A 6,000-nucleotide genomic window follows, 5' to 3' on the forward strand; every position below is an offset into this window, starting at 1 on the left:
GGTATTGAAAACAAAGCACAGAGGACGTTTGCAAGTGGACAATGACAAACCTAAAACCTAGGATTGAAAAGTGTGTAGGAGCCACGAAGCCCACCCTTCCCACTAGTGAGGGAAGAGGTATACACAAAGAGACACACATAGTGAAATGACAAGGACTGTTGTTTATGAATATAAATATGTTTATTGTTAATATTACTGTTGAATATTATATAAAATATTATTAAGGCATAAGTAGCTTTCAAAAATGCAAAAAATATATGTTAATTGTTCATATTACTGTTCAAAATCACTTTAAAAATGCTTTAAAAATATGTTTACTGTTGATATTACTGTTTAATATTGTGTTAAGAATGTTTATAACAGAAGACACAATGAATGTAATGAATGACAAACAAAAGATAAATAAATTTTTTTTTTAGAAGAATAACTGATTATTAATTATTAATACAAATATATATTAAGAAAATGTATTAAGCTGTATGATTAATTTATCATATTTTCCATCATAAAGTAATTAAAAAAAAATGGCAACAGGGGGGTCCCCGCCAGAGGATAATGCTATATGGGGTCCTTGGCATGGCAACGTTTGGGAACCCCTGGATTAGACTATAGAGCTGTAAGTAACATAATTATACATAACATTTTCAGGCTTATGACATAAATAAGAAGCTAATAATTTTAAGAAAATAAATATGGTTTTAACTAACTTTTACTGCCCTCTTAAGTGGTGTCATGTTGACATAGTTAACATATTTATCATACAAGTAGACAAATCATCTTGTTATATCAAATACCCATAGCTGTCGGTTAATCCTATTATCTCAGCTAATTGCATTAAAATGACTATAGTATAGACGTCTTTATTTTAATTTTATGTTACATCTTAATATTTTCTATTATTTTATTTCACTATAGCTATGTGGACGGTGTCAAGGTCTAATTTTGACCGAATGAATCAATAGTGGGTGTAACTAAAATACAAGATGTCGTTTCCTGTTTCTGAAAGTGGCGCTGTACTGATAGTAAGTAGCCTACAATACAAGGTGTCCCTCTATATCTATCTATATATAGATATATATATATATCTATATATATATTATATATACATATGTATATAATAAGTGTCAGTACGATATGATTTTATTTTGTATTTGGCTCCCATGCGATATTTGTGCCCATTTTCGCTACAATGAGGCAGAGAAAAAAAGTGAATGCATTGTTTTCTCAGAAGGGAAGCAATGTGGCCATAACACAGGTGAAACACCACAACCCGGAGCAGATACTCTCTGCAAAGCTGCATTCTTAATCATTCAACCTGTGTTTTTCATCAAATAAGCATAAGATATAAATTATAATCTTATTGTGAAATAAATTTGACTAAAATGACAAATTATTGGTTTTGGCTAGACTAGTTTGACTGAAATGTTCTATATAATCTGACTAAAAAAAGACTCAAATGTCAACAGTTTTTTTCATTGACAAAAAGTAGACTAAAATAGTTAGTTGTCTTTGACTAAAATAAGACTGAAATGACTTTTAGTCGACTAAAACTTGACTAAATAAAAACAGAATGAATGTGACTAAATATGACTAAAACTAACAAGGACATTTGATACAGGACTAAGGCTAAAACTAAATAAAAAAATAGCTGACAAAATGAACACTATACTCTCACAGTGATCTGTCTGAGAGCAGCAGAGGGCGCTGCAGCTCTGAGGCAGCAGTGAGTGAGGAAACCACACACACACACACACACACACACACACACACACACACACACACACACACACACACACACACACACACACACACACACACACACACACACACACACACACACACACACACACACACACACACACACACACACACACACACACACACACACACACACACACACACACACACACACACACACACACACACACACACACACACACACACACACACAGACGGCAGAATGGACGCAAACATTAAATCCTGATGAAAATTCCACCAAAGCACAGGTATAGATGTTATGATAATACAAAAATACTCACGAGATTTTAGTGAACAGAGAGGGCGAGAGAGGCAGAGGGCTGCGGAGGGTGTATGTGTAAATTATATGATTTCTATATGAATTATATATTAGCCAGTCTCAATCTACATGCTTGTGTTATGGTTACGGTGTGTGTGTGTGTGTGTGTGTGTGTGTGTCTTTGTGTGTGTCAGGGAAACAGCCTGAAGACACACACACACACACACACACACACACACACACACACACACACACACACACACACACACACACACACACACACACACACACACACACACACACACACACACACACACACACACACACACACACACACACACACACACACACACACACACTGTACAGTATATACATAGGAGTTATAATTAGTGATGCAGAATGCTTTAAAGTTGAGATTGGTAAAGGTGGGGCTGAGTTTAATCGTATTTATCTGATGGGTAACAATAACGCAACAAAACATTCAAGTCTATTTTCTGGTCAACATTTTTATTATTAATCTGAATCTACAAAGTTAATAAAGTAAACAAATAAATGAAGAAGAGTAAAAAAGTATTTATTTGGAATTGGAAAATTGAATTAATAGAAAATGGAGTATACAAATATCCTCAAAATTGTGTATTAGGGTGTGTTCACATCTAATAGTCCGCTCTCTGGTGCGCACCAGACCACAGTTTGTTACATTGTTTCATTTTTCAGAAGGTTCGGTTTGCGTTCACACGGGCAAAACTCAAACGGACTATAAACTTTAAACACAAGTCATGTGCTCGGAAATGCTGTTCAACCATTGGTCAGACATTAAGGGGGTACAAACGCAAATCCCGGCAATTTCTAGCGGAGCCTCCGCCATGGAGCATCGGCACTTTCGGCAGGTTATTCTCATGCTGCTGTTAGTCTGGAGATCAACAGACACTAGCGGCCCGCGCATATGATTATATAATCACACAACGTCCGTTAAAAAACATTATTACATGGCATTGTTGAATACTCGATTTTGATTGGTCAATTCAAAACACGTGACACGTTTTTAATCCAGAACAGACAGACCGCTGTCAAGGATTTATTGACCGTTGTTAAGGACGCAGAAACCCTCCTTTTTACGCAGCGGTCCAGACATAGACATCAGACGGCGACACATATTCAGTGTGCAGTTACTTTGGCATTAGGGCAGGGATATCTAGATACTTTCCAAGGTTTGACATAATGAATTGTGCTACTTTTAAAGCAAGCAACGATGTTTTCAAATCTGTAATCATGAAGCTCCTCAAAAACTCTATCGAAGCAGTTCCTGCCATTGCTACTCAAACAGTAACAACGGACTATTTTTCTTAGCGGATGCATGTCAATTTAAATCAATACATACAACTATTTTTTAAATCAATACAATCATTTTCTAAATCCACAAAAGCATTTCAATTAATATTGGGAGTCATGTCGTTACTTTGTTGAGAATGTGGCCGTGTAATAAGCGGGTTAATGTGGGCAGCGACTTGGTCATTATGGGGAATCCGACAGGATCTAGATCCCTCCGCTTCGCATCGGGCTCCTGGTCAGCCTGTCGGTGTTCTTTTCCCCATAATGACCGCGCTGCTGCACATTATCCATGAGAGACGTTCTGCAGAGGAGGGGCGTTTCACCGAGGACAGGTGTTCTTACTTTTATGTAGCTGACGGAGAATTTTTACTTTACACGACACTGTTCAACACTTAATTCTGCTTTACTCTTTAACTAAACAACCGCGGATGTCTTGAAAGACTCTTTCGCTAAAGATTTTTGAAGATATCCGCGTTCTTGTGACACGTAAATACTGCGCTTCCTATGTTTTGGTGCGGACTGCGTTCACACCAGCAATGAACCGCTCCAGAGTTTGCAAGCAAGCGCTCCGAGACCACCTATTTTAGCGGACCAGAGTCCGGCTGTTTAGTTCACTTAAGAGGTCTCGGACTGCGTTCACACCGACCCAAATGAACCGCACCAAGCGGCTAAACGCACCAGGGTTCGATTCAACCGGACTATACAAGGCAGGTGTGAACGCACCCTTAGTCCCTCATTATTTTGTACTTGTTGTAATTTCCGTTTCCCTACTTGTTTCAGCTAACAGTCTCCAATCCACTGATTGGAGGGTTTTCAGATCCCCTGTTGGCTCCTAATTAAGAATTAAAAACAGCTGCAGCTCTCTCAGCCAATCAGGGTGTGACGAAGCTCTATAGTGATGATGTGATGATGATAGACTTTATTACCTTGAACAATACACTAGTGGCCGACCTAGGGAACTGGTGAGGAACTGCTCTCACATGGAACCAGAGAGAGGTTATGCTGAGGCACGAAGACTTCTGAAAGCTCACTTTGGAGATGGATTGAAAATTGCAAATGCCTACATAGGGAAAGCCCTCAACTGGAGCATGATTAAACCTGATGATGGAAAAGGATTACATGCCTATGCCCTTTACCTGAGAGGATGCTGCAATGCTATGAAGGAACTAAAAAGCATGGACGAACTGGATCTTGTATCTACTTTAAAGCTCATTGTGTCAAAACTGCCATACAAGCTGAAGGAAAAGTGGAGAGATACAGCATTCGAGCTTCTGGAACGAAACCAAAGAAGGGCCACATTCTCTGATCTTGTTGTGTTTATGGAGAAGCAAGCCAGCATTCTGCAAGATCCCCTCTTTGGTGATATTCATGATGTTATGCCATCCCAGAGAGCCATCCCAAAGGCTACTACATCCTACTCCAAACAGCAAATCAACCAACAAGGTAAAAGTAGTAGCTTTGCCATGGCAATAGAAACGAGGAACTGTAACACTGCAAGTCCAAAAAGCTATCAACGACCCGAAAGCCTGGTTACAAATAGGTGGGATGGTAATTGTTGCATTTGCAAGAAAGGCAAGCACTTGCTGAATGAATTTGAAATGTTAAAGCTGCAACCACGTGATGTAAAGGTGCAACTATTGAAGGAAAAGGGCAGTTGCTTTGGATGTCTAACCAGGGGACACATGAGCAAAGCTTGTAGGAAAAGGAGTACATGCCTACACTGCCAAGGAAGGCACCCTAGCATTCTACACATCGATAAACCAGCAGAGAATGAAAACGACCACATGACTAATTGGACTAAACGATCAGTCAGTGGAACTCCTGTCGTTCTGGATAAAGAAGAGGACATCGGGGCTGGAAAAGATTGCAAACTGTCAATAGTACCAGTGCAAATAAAAGTTTCCAAAGGCAGCAAAACTATACAAACATATGCCTTTCTTGATCCTGGCAGCACATCAACCTTTTGCACAGAAAATCTGATGCGACGGCTGAATACAACAGGACGGAAGACTACAGTTCTCCTGCAAACAATGGGTCAAGAGAAACCAGTGGATAGCTATGAAATAACTGGACTACAAGTGTCACGATTATTGTGTTATGTCACGTTTTCTATGTCTTGGTTTGGGTGTTTTGCTGTTCTCCCCGTCATGTTTTCCTCCTGGTATATTGTCTGGTCTCTTTTCCCTGTGTTTTCATGTCTGTCGTTTTCATGTGTGTCTAATTTCCTGATTGTTTTCACCTGTCACTCCTTGTGTGTCTCCTGTGCTCATCAGTGTCAGCCCCGCCCCTGATTGTTCCCACCTGTGTCTAGTTACCCTGTGTTTCAATTCCCCTGTCTCCCAGTGTTCAGTGTCGGTTCGTTTTGTGTATTGGCTTGTCCTCGGTGAGTGTTCTGTTCTGTCTTTGTCAGTATAGCCTTGGAATAAAGGAATTATTTTTACGTTAATCTGCATTTGGGTCCTACCTGCTTCACACATCGTAACAACAAGTGGGTGATTTAGATGGGAATAACTGTATTGATCTGCAGAAGACATACACACAAACAAAGATACCAGTGACAAAGAGAAACCTTTTCTCTCAAAAGGATCTCAACAGGTGGCATTACTTGAAGGAAATACAAATACAAGAAATTGATGCGGATGTGGAACTCT

This window comes from Pseudochaenichthys georgianus, unplaced genomic scaffold, assembly GCF_902827115.2.
Source record: "Pseudochaenichthys georgianus unplaced genomic scaffold, fPseGeo1.2 scaffold_437_arrow_ctg1, whole genome shotgun sequence".
Lineage (NCBI taxonomy): Eukaryota > Metazoa > Chordata > Actinopteri > Perciformes > Channichthyidae > Pseudochaenichthys > Pseudochaenichthys georgianus.